The sequence below is a fragment of the Amblyraja radiata genome, chromosome 1 (genome assembly GCF_010909765.2).
Source record: "Amblyraja radiata isolate CabotCenter1 chromosome 1, sAmbRad1.1.pri, whole genome shotgun sequence".
Classification (NCBI taxonomy): Eukaryota; Metazoa; Chordata; class Chondrichthyes; order Rajiformes; family Rajidae; genus Amblyraja; species Amblyraja radiata.
Window position 1 is genome coordinate 126,467,755 of NC_045956.1, and position 13,053 is coordinate 126,480,807.

The window sequence follows — 13,053 nt, forward strand, 5'->3', positions numbered from 1 at the left end:
ACCACTTTGTGTTGGTCTATCACATAAAATCCCAACAAAATACATTTACGTTTGTGGTTGTAATGTAACAAAATGTGGAAAAGTTCAAGGGGTATGAATACTTTTGCAAGCCACTGTATTAGATATAATAAAACCCTTAAAAGGTATAAACACACGATTAGGAACAAAAGACAAAATTACACTCACAAGAGACTTGAAGAAATTGAAAATTCCATAAATCAAAACCAATTTTGTGATATGTGGAATAACCTGAGCACAACAAAACTACGAATACTACCAATTCAAGACGGTGATATCTGGAGAGCACACTTCAAAAATCTATATAAAGATATCCCAATAAATAAAATAAACTCAAATTATTCCCATATCAAAGAAAAACTCCAAACACTAGAAACAGTAATTAAAGATTATCAAAACCCTCTTGATTCCCCAATTACTTTGGAAGAACTGGCCATAAAAATTAAATCTCTTCACTCAAAGAAAGCCTGTGGTCCAGACAGCATAAAAAATGAATTGCTCAAGTACAGCACTCCGGAGATGCAGGACATAGTGCTTAGGCTGTTCAACATCAAACTACGTTCAGGTTATTTCCCTGATATTTGGTGTCAAGGGCTTATTTCACCCATTTATAAGAGTGGAAACAAATTAGACCCAAATAATTATCGTGGCATCAATAATAATAATAATAATAATAATAAATTGTATTTATGGGCGCCTTTCAAGAGTCTCAAGGACACCTTACAAAAATTTAGCAGGTAGAGGATAAACATGTAAGCGGACTGAAATAAATAGTAGAGACATGACTAGTACACAAAGTAAAGACAGAATTCAATACAAAACACAATATGAGGCAATTAATGCACAGATGAAAAGGGAGGGGGACGTGGGGCTAAGGGTAGGCAGAGGTGAAGAGATGGGTCTTGAGGCGGGACTGGAAGATGGTGAGGGACACGGAATTGCGGATCAGTTGGGGGAGGGAGTTCCAGAGCCTGGGAGCAGCCCTGGAGAAGGCTCTGTCCCCAAAACTGCGGAGGTTGGACTTGTGGATGGAGAGGAGACCGGCTGATGTGGATCTGAAGGACCGTGAGGGTTAGTAGGGGGAGAGGAGATCAGTGAGACATGGGGGGGCCAGATAGTGGAGGGCTTTGTAGGTGAGGATCAGGATTTTGTAGGTGACCCGGTGGGAGATGGGAAGCCAGTGAAGTTGTTTGAGGACTGGAGTGATGTGATGCCAGGATTTGGTGTGGGTGATGAGTCGGGCGGCTGCGTTCCGGACCAGTTGGAGTCGGTTGATGTAGGTGGAGCTGATGCCAAGGAGAAGTGAGTTGCAATAGTCCAGTCGGGAGGAGATGAAGGCATGGATGAGTCTTTCAGCAGCGGGCGGTGTGAGAGAGGGTCTGAGTTTGGCAATGTAGCGGAGATGAAAGAAGGAGGTTTTAATGACATGGCGGATGTGAGGCTCAAGGGAGAGGGCGGAATCAAAGATCACGCCAAGGTGGCGGGCCTGGGGAGATGGGGAGACAGTGGTGCCGTCGATGGTGAGAGTGGGGTTATTGATTTTGCTGAGTGTGGCTTTGGAGCCACACTCTTTGGTTTGGTTCTGCTGTCCCCCACAGAACAGGGACTGCAGCAACAGTCGGACCTACTTGATGAGTACTGCCAAAATTGGGCCCTGGCAGTAAATCTAAAGAAAACCAACATCATGATTTTTCAGAAAAGACCCAGATGTCAGGAAGATAAATACAAATTTACTCTCAATGGTATTGTTATCGAACACAGTATGAGCTATATTTAAAGGTACACAAAATTGCTGGAGGAACTCAGCGGGTGCAGCAGCATCTATGGAGCGAAGGAAATAGGCGACGTTTCGGGCCGAAACCCTTCTTCTAACCTTGGTCTAACTGTTTCAGCATCAGGGAGCTTCAATATGGCAGTGAATGCACTAAAAGAGAAAGCTCGAAGAGCTCTGTACGCAATAAAAAGAAGATTCTACAACATCCAAATTCCAATTAAAATCTTTGACAGTTTAATCCAGCTTATTGCGCTTTATGGTAGTGAAGTATGGGGTCCGCTCACTCACCATAGTTATAGTAAATGGGAAAAACATACAACGGAGGCCCTGCATGCGGAATTTTGTCGGAACATCCTCCGTATCCAAAGGAAAACACCAACAAACGCATGTAGGGCGGAATTAGGCAGATACCCACTGATAATAAATATCCAGAAAAGAGCACTAAATTTTTGGAATCATCTTAAATCTAGCCCCCCACATACCCTCCAGTTTAAAGCCCTTCAAACACAAGAGGGGAGCCCAGAAAAGAGTTCCCTGTGTCAGTTGGTACTGAGACTAACTACCCCTATTCAGTTAAACCCTATACAGTTAAACCCTGACCGGCCTCAGATCAATACTGACCCCCAATCACCAGTTAGAGTGAACCAAATTATCAAACAATGTAAAGAAACGTATTTGGAACATTGGGATAAAGAAACCAAAAGCCAAAGCAGATTAGAATGCTACCGTGCCCTAAAAAGAGATTATAAATTGGCAGACTATCTCTCAACTGTTAGAGACATAAAGCAGAGATAGACCCTCATTAAATACAGGTAAAGTGACCACTATCTGGCAGTTGAAAAAGGAAGACAAAAGTGATTCTGGCAACCAAGAGAAAACAGAATATGCGGCCACTGTTCGACAGATGAGGTTGAAACAGAGGTGCACTTCCTCCTAAAATGCACAAAATTTGACAAAACAAGGAAAGCATACTTTGACAAACTCAGTGTGGCAACCCCTGATTTTAAAGAACTAGATGATACATCAAAACTAAGAATAATCCTTGGCGAAGGAAATACGGCACATCTTGGTGCACAATACGTAACAGCATGCCATAACCTGAGAGACGGTGAATGACCAACATGCACATATGTACGCACACACTAATTGACATTAACTGACACTAAGAAATTAATATTGAATTGCTAAACTTGCTATTGTGTTGTACTGCTTACAGCTGCAAGAACGTGTAGCAATCAATAAAGGGCTATAGGCTTATTGCGAGTTTATGTACAGGGACATATCTATCCATGCACTGTATACTTGTATTTATACATATGCATTTTAAATATGTATGTCATGTTTTATACTTTGGCAATATAACAATGTTTTTATCATGCCAATAAAGTTTTTAAATTGAAATTGAAATTGAATTGAGAATAACAGGTAGACAAAAATGCTGGAGAAACTCAGCGGGTGAGGCAGTATCCATGGAGCGAAGGAAAGAGGCGATATTTCGGGTCGAGACCCTTCTTCAGAGAGAGAATGACCAGATCAGTTAACTTGACATCATAGTCATACGGCACAGAAACAGGCCCTTCGGCCCAACTTGCCAATGCCGACCAAGTTGCCCCATTTACACTAATCCCAACTGCTCACATTTGACCCATATCTCTCTAAACTGTTCCTGTCCATGTATCCGTCCAAATGTCTTTTAAATTTTGCTGCAGTATCTGCCTCAACTACATCTGGTGACTCATTCCATATATCCACCACTTTCTGTGTTAAAAAGTTGCCTCGTGAATTCTTGTTAAAGATTAAAATAAATGTATTGATTCAGATGTTAAAAATCCAAGGTTTTTGGATGTTAAGGGAATAATTAATGTGAGGTTAATGCAGAAACTGATACTCAGGTAATAGATCAAGATTGATTTTAGTAAATGATGGGGTGAATATGAAGGGTTTGAATGGCCTCCTGCTGTTCTTATGCTCTTGTGTTCTCAAAATGTTATGACCGGATTCTCTTCTTCAAGCGTCAAGAGTCAAGAGTCATTAATTATCATAGGTACTGAAACAGAATAATGAAATTCTTATTTGCAGCATCATACCAGGTCTGTAAACACAGTACTCAAAATATAACATAATAAAACAAACAAAAAAGTTCAATAAATTAAAAGAAACTCCATTAGTGTAAAACAGAACAAAAGCCCTAAGTTCCTAGTGCAACCAGGACAGTTTGTAGTTCAAAGTTTAGTTGTTTTTGGAGTGTTCAATAGGCTGATGGATGTTGGGATGAAACTATTCCTGAACTGGAGGTCACAGTTTTAGACCCCTGTGAGATAGAAGAGTGAGATAGATTAGTTTAGTTTAGCGATACACCGCGGAAACAGGTCCTTTGGCCCACCGACTCCTCGCCGACCAGTGATCCCTGTACACCTGCGCTATCCTATGTATAATTCTTACTAAAGCCAATTAACCTACAAACCTGCATGTCTTTGGTGTGTGGGAGGCAACCGAAGCACCCAGAGAGAACCCATGCGGTCATGGGGAGAACGTACAAACTCCGTACAGACAAGTACTTGTAGTCAGGTTGAACTGTGTCTCTGCCGCTGTTAGGCAGCAACTCTACCTAATCACCTATGGTTTCACCCATTAAGAGTATGCTGCACTAAGTTTCAGCCTCATATCTTTAAAATTAACTTTAGTTTGTAATATACATGTGATTCATCCTCCTTTGTGCAAACCTCATGTTGAATATGAAGGCACATTAATCATAAAGAAAGTCCATCAATGCCTCTGCTTCATTAGAAGATTTAGGAGATTTGGTATGTCAAAGTATACTTGTTGACATTTGCAGAGATACTTATCGCACATCTACATATTGACTGGTTGCATCTTGGCCTGATTCAGCAACTCGAATGCCCAGGAATGAAAAAGACTGCAAAAATTGGTGGACACTGCCCGGTCCATCAGAGGAACTTGTAGAGATCTACAAGAGTCACAACTTCAAATCGTCAGCCAGCATCATCAGAGACTCACACCACCCTGACTATAATTTCATTCCTGCCATCCAGAAGAAGGAATACGAGCCTGAAAACTGTAACATCCAGGTTCAGGAGCAGCTTCTTCCCTTCAAACATGTTTACACACCTGTGTGCTGTTGCAAGTAAGAGTTTCATTGTTCCGCTTCGGAACATATGACAATGAAACACCCTTGACTTTTGATTCTTGAATCTTTGTTAAGGAGACAATACCTAGTTCAAGAATGTGGAATTAATTGCCTCAGAAGGCTGCGCAGGCCAGGTCAATGGATATTTATATGTTGGAGATTGATAGATTCATGATTAGTGCAGGTGTCAGAGGTTGTAGGGAGAATGAGGTTGAGTGAGAAAGATAGATCAGCCATGATTGAATGGCGGTGTAGACTTGATGGGCCGAATGGCCTAATTCTGCTCCTACATCTGTGTAAGAAGGAACTGCAGACGCTGGTTTACACCAAAGATAGACACAAAATGCTGAAGTAACTCAATGGAACAGGCAGCATCTCTGGAGAGAAGGAATGGGTGACGTTTTGGATCGAGACCCTTTTTCAATCTGAAGAAGGGTCTTGTACCCAAAACCTGCATTTCTCCAGCATTTTGTATCTGCTCCTACAACTTATGAACTTATAAAAAGCTTGGTTCAAAGAACTGCACTTGGTCCCTTTTGTGGTTGTTTTTGTTTCACCCGTGTGAGAAATATAACAAAACCCGTTATTACCACACTGCTATTTTAACAACTAGTTTCATGCATTTTATCACAGCCATCAGAAACTAACATTTTGTTTTCTGTTCTGTTCTGCAATTCTACGTTTTTTTATTCCCTGTCCATCCTTACTTCTATCTTTCTTAAAAATGATACAAAGGTGCAATTACCAATCTTTCCGCACCTTTTTCTGAATTCCTGATCTTTAAAAATGGTTTTAACCTGCAACTCGTCCGGGAAAGAAGAGTGAAGCAGCACGTTGAACAGAAAGTAGGGAATCATTCAGAAATTATTATTGATAAGTCCAGTCAGTTTATCTTCAATGTGTCGGAGAAAATGTTGAATCCCTTACCCTATTTTTGTAGTTCCTTGTCCAAGCAAACTGTGATTGTGATTCCTTGAATATATTCAAAGCTGGGAGTTAAATCTATGGGGATTGGGCAGGAAAGTTGAATCAACTAAAGCCTTTTTGAATAAAAGAACAAGCTCATGGGACCGAATGCTATTTTTGTTCCACATCAGAGTAAGTCAATGGTTTTCATTCCTCATATCCAATGTATATAAATGACAAAGGGAGGCAGTGCCCCATGAACTATTTCATTTGCTTGCCTTTTTGCACAGGATGATATAATTCAATTGAAAATCTATTTGAACTCATATCCAGCAACTTGTGAAAAAACTAAAGATAAAATTAGGTTTTTACTTTAGAAACAAATCTTGTTTTTCTTTTGAAGCCAAAAAAAGACTTGTTGCTGCAACGTTTATGTGTGTGTTGGACTATGGTGATGTTTTATATATGATGCATCTTCAAAATGCCTACAGTCTTTGGACATGGTCTATCACGGAGCACTGAAATTTGTTACTAATTTTAAAACCCTCACGCACCACTGCTCTTTGTATGCTCAAGTTGGATGGTTTGCCCTGTCCACCCGCAGACTCCATCATTGGCATATCCTTATTTATAAGACTATCCTCGGTGTTCTTCCTTCATACCTGCAGAAGTATGTAATTCGAAAAAGCACAGGAACTTATCAGCTCCGCTCTGAGGACTTGTTGATTGAATCCTTTATTTGTCATTCAGACCTTTCGGTCTGAACGAAATGCTGTTGCCTGCAGCCATACATGTAATAATAACAAAACACAATAAACACAAATTAACATCCACCACAGTGAATTCACCAAACACCTCCTCACTGTGATGGAGGCAAAAGTCTTAGAGTTACTGTCTCTTCCCTCCTCTTCTCCCTCTGCGCCGAGGCGATACCCCACCGGGCGATGGTAAGTCAGTCCTGCGGTTCAAGCTCCGCGGCCCGGGGGTGGTCGAAGCTGCCGCCCTCCAGTCCAGCGGACGCAGCTGTTGCAACGGGTGCTCCGGAAAACAGGCACCAGCCTGTGACCTGCGAGCTCCCGACATTGTCATCCACTGGCCCACGGCCGAGCCCCGGATCCAGGTCGCTGCCGCCAGAACGCCGCCTCAGCCGCCGGAGCACCGTCTCCGCCCCGCACCGGGCCGCCCACACGGCAGCGTCTCAGCCCCGCACCGGCTGCCCCCACGGGAGCACCTTCCACCGGGAGCCGGTCCGCCCTCACCGGAGGGCTTTCCAACCGGTAGCCGTGCCGACCGCACGGGAGTGTCTCAGCCCCGCGCCGTCCGCCCTCACCGGAGCGCCGAGTCGTGCCGCTACCCGGACGTCGCCACAGCTCGAAGACGGCCAGCCTCGAGTTGGTGAGTCCTGGCTGGCTCTACCTCCGGACCCTCGAGGTCGGTCGCAGGTTGGAGGCCGCCAGCTCCGCCATTAGGCCTCAGCGCAGACGGGGGAAGAGAAGGGGGATACGACAAAAAAGTCGCATTCCCCCGAAGGGAGAGACAGAAAGCCCTGTTTCACCCCCTCCCCCACACACATAACACCACCTAATAACCAAAAAAATTACTAAACTAGACAAAAAAAACAACACAAAAAAGTAAAAACAGACAGACTGCAGGCGAGCCGCAGCCGTATCACAGCGCCGCCACTTCCTAACTAACTAACTGTACCTAAAGTCCGTACTGAATTGGGGAAAAGGACATTTAGTTATGCTGCTACGTTCGCATCGAACCAGCTGCAGAATGAACTGAAACTTAAGGAGCTGGTTTCTATAAACAGATTTAAATCCCTTCTTAATGATGTTGAAGCGGGCTCTTCTGTCTCTACATGCTTTGTTTGAGGATGTTCTGACTGTGACTCTATTTATATGTTCTCTGTTGTTTTTAAATTATTGTATGTAACTGTGGAACTGTGCTGTTGCCTGTCTTGGCCAGGACTCTCTTGTAAAATAGAATTTTAATCTCAATGAGACTTCTCCTGTTTAAATAAAGGTTAAATAAATTTAAAAAAAAAAAATTTGATCTTGCGCAGATATCTAGTTATGTGAATAATAGACATGAAAACCTGCCCGTTAATGAACTATGTATTTATGACTAAACGTGGCGACATATTATTCATATTTCAGCCTATCACACCAACAGTCAAATTTGAACTGTAGTGGTAGACCTGCTGCCTCACAGCGCCAGGAATCTAGGTTCAATCCTGACCTCGGGTGCTGTCTGTGTGGAGTTTGCAAGTTCTCCCTGTGACTCCATAAGTTTCCTCCGGTTCTCCGCTTTCGTCTGTCGACAAATTTCAAAGTTCATTGAACAGTTTTATCTTCTGCTCACAGCAGTGAACCAGGCCCTCACTTAGAAGGTCATAAAACCCGAAACTCTCTTTCCCAGAGACAATAGACAATAGACAATAGGTGCAGGAGTAGGCAATTTGGCCCTTCGAGCCAGCACCGCCATTCAATGTGATCATGGCTGATCATCCTCAATCAGTACGCCGTTCCTGCCTTCTCCCCATATGGCCTGACTACGCTATTTTTAAGAGCCCTATCCAGCTCTCTCTTGAAAGCATCCAGAGAACCTGCCTCCACCGCCCTCTGAGGCAGAGAATTCCACAGACTCACCACTCTCTGTGTTTCCTCGTATCCGTTCTAAATGGCTTGCTCCTTATTCTTAAACTGTGGCCCCTGGTTCTGGAATCCCCCAAACATCGGGAACATGTTTTCTGCCTCTAGCGTGTCCAAGCCCTTAACAATCTTATATGTTTCAATGAGATCGCCTCTCATCCTTCTAAACTCCACAGTGTACAAGCCCAGCTGCTCCATTCTCTCAGCATATGACAGTCCCGCCATCCCGGGAATTAACCTTGTAAACCTGCGCTGCACTCCCTCAATTGCTAGAATGTCCTTCCTCAAATTAGGGGACCAAAACTGCACACAATACTCCAGGTGTGGTCTCACTAGGGCTCTGTACAACTGCAGAAGGACCTCCTTGCTCCTATATTCGATTCCTCTTGTTATAAAGGCCAACATGCCATTCGCTTTGTTCACTGCCTGCTATACCTGCATGCTTACTTTAATAGACTGATGACCAAGGACATCCCAGATCCCGTTGTACTTTCCCTTTTCCCAACTTGACGCCATTTAGATAGTAATCTGCCTTCCTGTTTTTGCTATCAAAGTGGATAACCTCACATTTGTCCACATTAAACTTCATCTGCCATGCATCTGCCCACTCCCCCAACCTGTCCAAGTCACCCTGCATACTCATAGCAACCTCCTCACAGTTCACACTGCCACCCAGCTTTGTGTCATCTGCAAATTTGCTCATGTTACTTTGAATCCCTTCATCCAAATCATTGATGTATATTGTAAATAGCTGTGGTCCCAGCACCGAACCTTGCGGTACCCCACTAGTCACTGCCTGCCATTCCGAAAGGGACCCGTTAATCCCTACTCTTTGCTTCCTGTCTGCCAACCACTTCTCTACCAATGTCAGCACACTACCCCCAATACCATGTGCCCTAATTTTGCCCACTAATCTCCTATGTGGGACCTTATCAATTCCAGGTGCACTACATCCACTGGCTCTCCCTTGTCCATTTTCCTAGTTACATTTCAAAAAATTCCAGGAGATTTGTCAAGCATGATTTCCCCTTCATAAATCCATGCTGACTCGGACCAATCATGTTACTGCTATCCAAATGTTCGGCTATTTCATCTTTTATAATTGACTCCAGCATCTTCCCCACCACCGATGTCAGGCTAATTGCTCTATAATTCCTTGTTTTCTCTCCCGCCTTTCTTAAAAAGTGGGATAACATTAGCTACCATCCAATCCACAGAAACCGAACCTGAGTCTATAGAACATTGGAAAATTATCACCAATGCATCCACGATTTCTAAAGCCACTTCCTTAAGTACCCTGGGATGCAGACCATCAGGCCCTGGGGATTTATCAGCCTTCAGTCCCATCAGTCTATCCAACACCATTTCCTGCCTAATATGGATTTCCTTCTGTGCCACCGTCACCCCAGATCCGTTGGCCACTACTATATCAGGAAGATTGTTTGTGTCCCCCTAAGTGAAGACAGATTCATGGATATTCAGTCTGAGTATATTCAAAACAAAGGTTGATAATTTTCTGGACACAAGGGGTTCATTGCAAATGGAGATAGTGCAGGAAGATTAAATTGAGAATAAAAATGAATTGAGATGAAGATTAAATTGAAGATTAAATTAACTACAGGTAACTACAATTTTGTTTAGTTTAATTTAGCGATTTTGTTTAGAGATACAGCGCGGAAGCAGGCCCTTTGGCCCATTGTGTCTGTGCCAACCAGCGATCCCCGCACAGTAACACTATCCTACACATAGCAGGGATAATTTACATATTTCACCAAAGTCAATTAACCTACAAATCTGTACACCTTTGGAGTGTGGGAGGAAACCGCAGCACTCAGAGAAAAGCAACGCAGGTCACAGGGAGAACGAATCAGCTCCGTACAGACAGCACCCTTGTTCAGGATCGAACCCAGGTCTCTGGCGCTGTGAGGCAGTAGCTCTACAGTTGCACCACCATGTGTCAATGAATGATGGAATGGGATCAAAAGGTTAAACGGTTCACTTCTGCTCCCACAACATATAGTCCTGTTTTTTTTAACCTTCATTTGCTTTGGATGGACTTCACTTGCACTGTTGTTGTTGTGTGGGAAACTTGAACATATCATCATGTTATTAAGAATGCTGTTGCAAAGCTCACTTGTGAAGGGCAGTTTGGTGGCACTGGTGGGTTTCATCATTAATGATACAAGTGGTGTGGTGGCGCCTAACGGCAGCGGCTCGACTACAATCGTCTGTCTTTTTTTGTTGTTGTCTTGTTAAATGTATGTCTTGAGCTAGTTTTTATTATTATTATTATTTTTTTTTTAGCTGTGTATATGTGGGGGCTGGGGCTGTGGGGGAAACCTTTTAATCTCTTCCTTGTGCGGGGACCCAACTTTTTCCCTGTCGGGTCTCGGATGTTGTTGGGCCTAACATCGTGGAGCCGGCGGCGGCCTCCGGCCGGGGACTAACCTGAGGGCTCCAGTAGCGGAGCCTGCGGACCTGACATCGCGGAGCTGGCCGTCTTCGGAACGGGGAGAGCTGTGGTGGCGCGTGGCTGCGACCCGACTTTGGAGTTCGGAGGCTCCGACCGCAGGCCTGGTGGACAGGAACATCGGAGCTCGCATGTCCCGGGTAGGAGACCGCTTTTCCGAGCTCCACAATGGCAACTTCTCCTGCTGGAATCGTGGGGTTTAAAGGACTCAGAGCGGGGCCCAGCATCGCCCGGCGTTGCTTAAATGGCCACGGGACTTACCATCGGCCGCCGGGGGTTTTAACATCGGAGCCCCAGTCCACCTCGACGCTGCAGTTGGACTGCTGGACCCCGGGAGAAGAACAAATGGAAGAGATAAAGACTTTGCCTTCCATCACAGTGAGGAGGTGTTGGAGATTCACTGTGATATTTATGTAAACTGTGTTAAGTGTGGGTCTTGTTTTTTTTTTGTAATGTAAAAAACTGTAGAAATGAAATTTTGTTCAAACCTAGTAGGCTGTGGGCCGAGCATCAAAAATGTGTCTAGAAATGGGAATTTGTGACACAAGTCACCAAACTACATGAAATTTTCACTTGTTGTGTAAAAAAATATATATAAATCACCCCTGAAACTTGATATGAAGAAGACTTGCACATTTTTATTAAATTAGAGAAAAACCTGAAAATTTTCGGGTAATTTTTAGTCCAATCAAAGCACGTTTAACATTGATTTGTCTGCCAGTTGGCCAATCACGCGCTTTGTTTCAGGCTAGAACACAAAATGGCTAAGGGGGCTTCACAGATGCCTGTTTTACTGGAGATTCCGATTTGTTGTTCTGTGGAATAAATGTCATGGAAACTTGCAGCAGGTAATTGTATTTAGTGGGAAAAGCATTAAAAAGGCTGAAGAAAGTGCTGCGAAGTGGATTAAAGTGCAAGAAAGCCTTGAAAGCAAAGTCCCTGCTGAGGTCCTGGAACACAAAGATTTAGACAGCCAGTGACAACCTCTAACTAAAAGGTAAGATCTAAAGTCTGAATTTATGAAAATCTATCTGTATGGAGTTTAATTAATTTAATTGCACCATTTTATAATGTGAATAAATTCATTCATTCACTTACTTCATTCATTCACTAACTTCATTCATTCATGAAATTGAGGGCCTAAACTATATGTATCCAGAACACAGTCAATTAAACATTGTCACTAATGCCAGCCTGTTGTAGAGTAATAAGTCTTTAACAGCTAATCTCGGAGCTGCCTGCGAAAACTTACCGGGAAAAAGTGCTTGCGGTAAAGTGAAGCCGCGGTCTCAATTAATAAGCGGCCGATTCGCGAACGCGGAGCCGCGGAACATCTCCGCGGGCGGGGGGGAGGGGGGGAGGCTGTACAAGTGCCGTCTGTAGCGGTCGTTTTCAGACCCCCGACAACGGGGGAAAAACGGAGGGATATCTGACCATTTCTCACTACAATGGAAGCCTATAAATAGCGATCGATATCCCTCGTTTTTTTTCCCGTTGTCGGGGGTCTGAAAACGACCACTATAGACGGCACTATGTACAGCCTCCCCCTCCTCCTCCCCCCCCCTGCCTGCCCGTGGAGATGATCCGCGGCTCCGCGTTCGCGAAGCGGCCGCTTATTAATTGAGACCGCGGCTTCACTTTACCGCGAGTACCTATGTCCCGCGGTCGGAGTACTTTTTCCCGGTAAGTTTTCGCAGGCAGCTCCGAGATTAGCTGTTAAAGACATTACTCTACAACAGGTTGGCATTAGTGATAATGTTTAATTGACTGTGTTATGGATACATATAGTTTAGGCCCTCAATTTCATGAATGAATGAAGTTAGTGAATGAATGAAGTAAGTGAATGAATGAATGAATTTATTCACATTATAAAATGGTGCAATTAAATTAATTAAACTCCATACAGATAGATTTTCATAAATTCAGACTTTAGATCTTACCTTTTAGTTAGAGGTTGTCACTGGCTGTCTAAATCTTTGTGTTCCAGGACCTCAGCAGGGACTTTGCTTTCAAGGCTTTCTTGCACTTTAATCCACTTCGCTGCACTTTCTTCAGCCTTTTCAATGCTTTTCCCACGAAATAC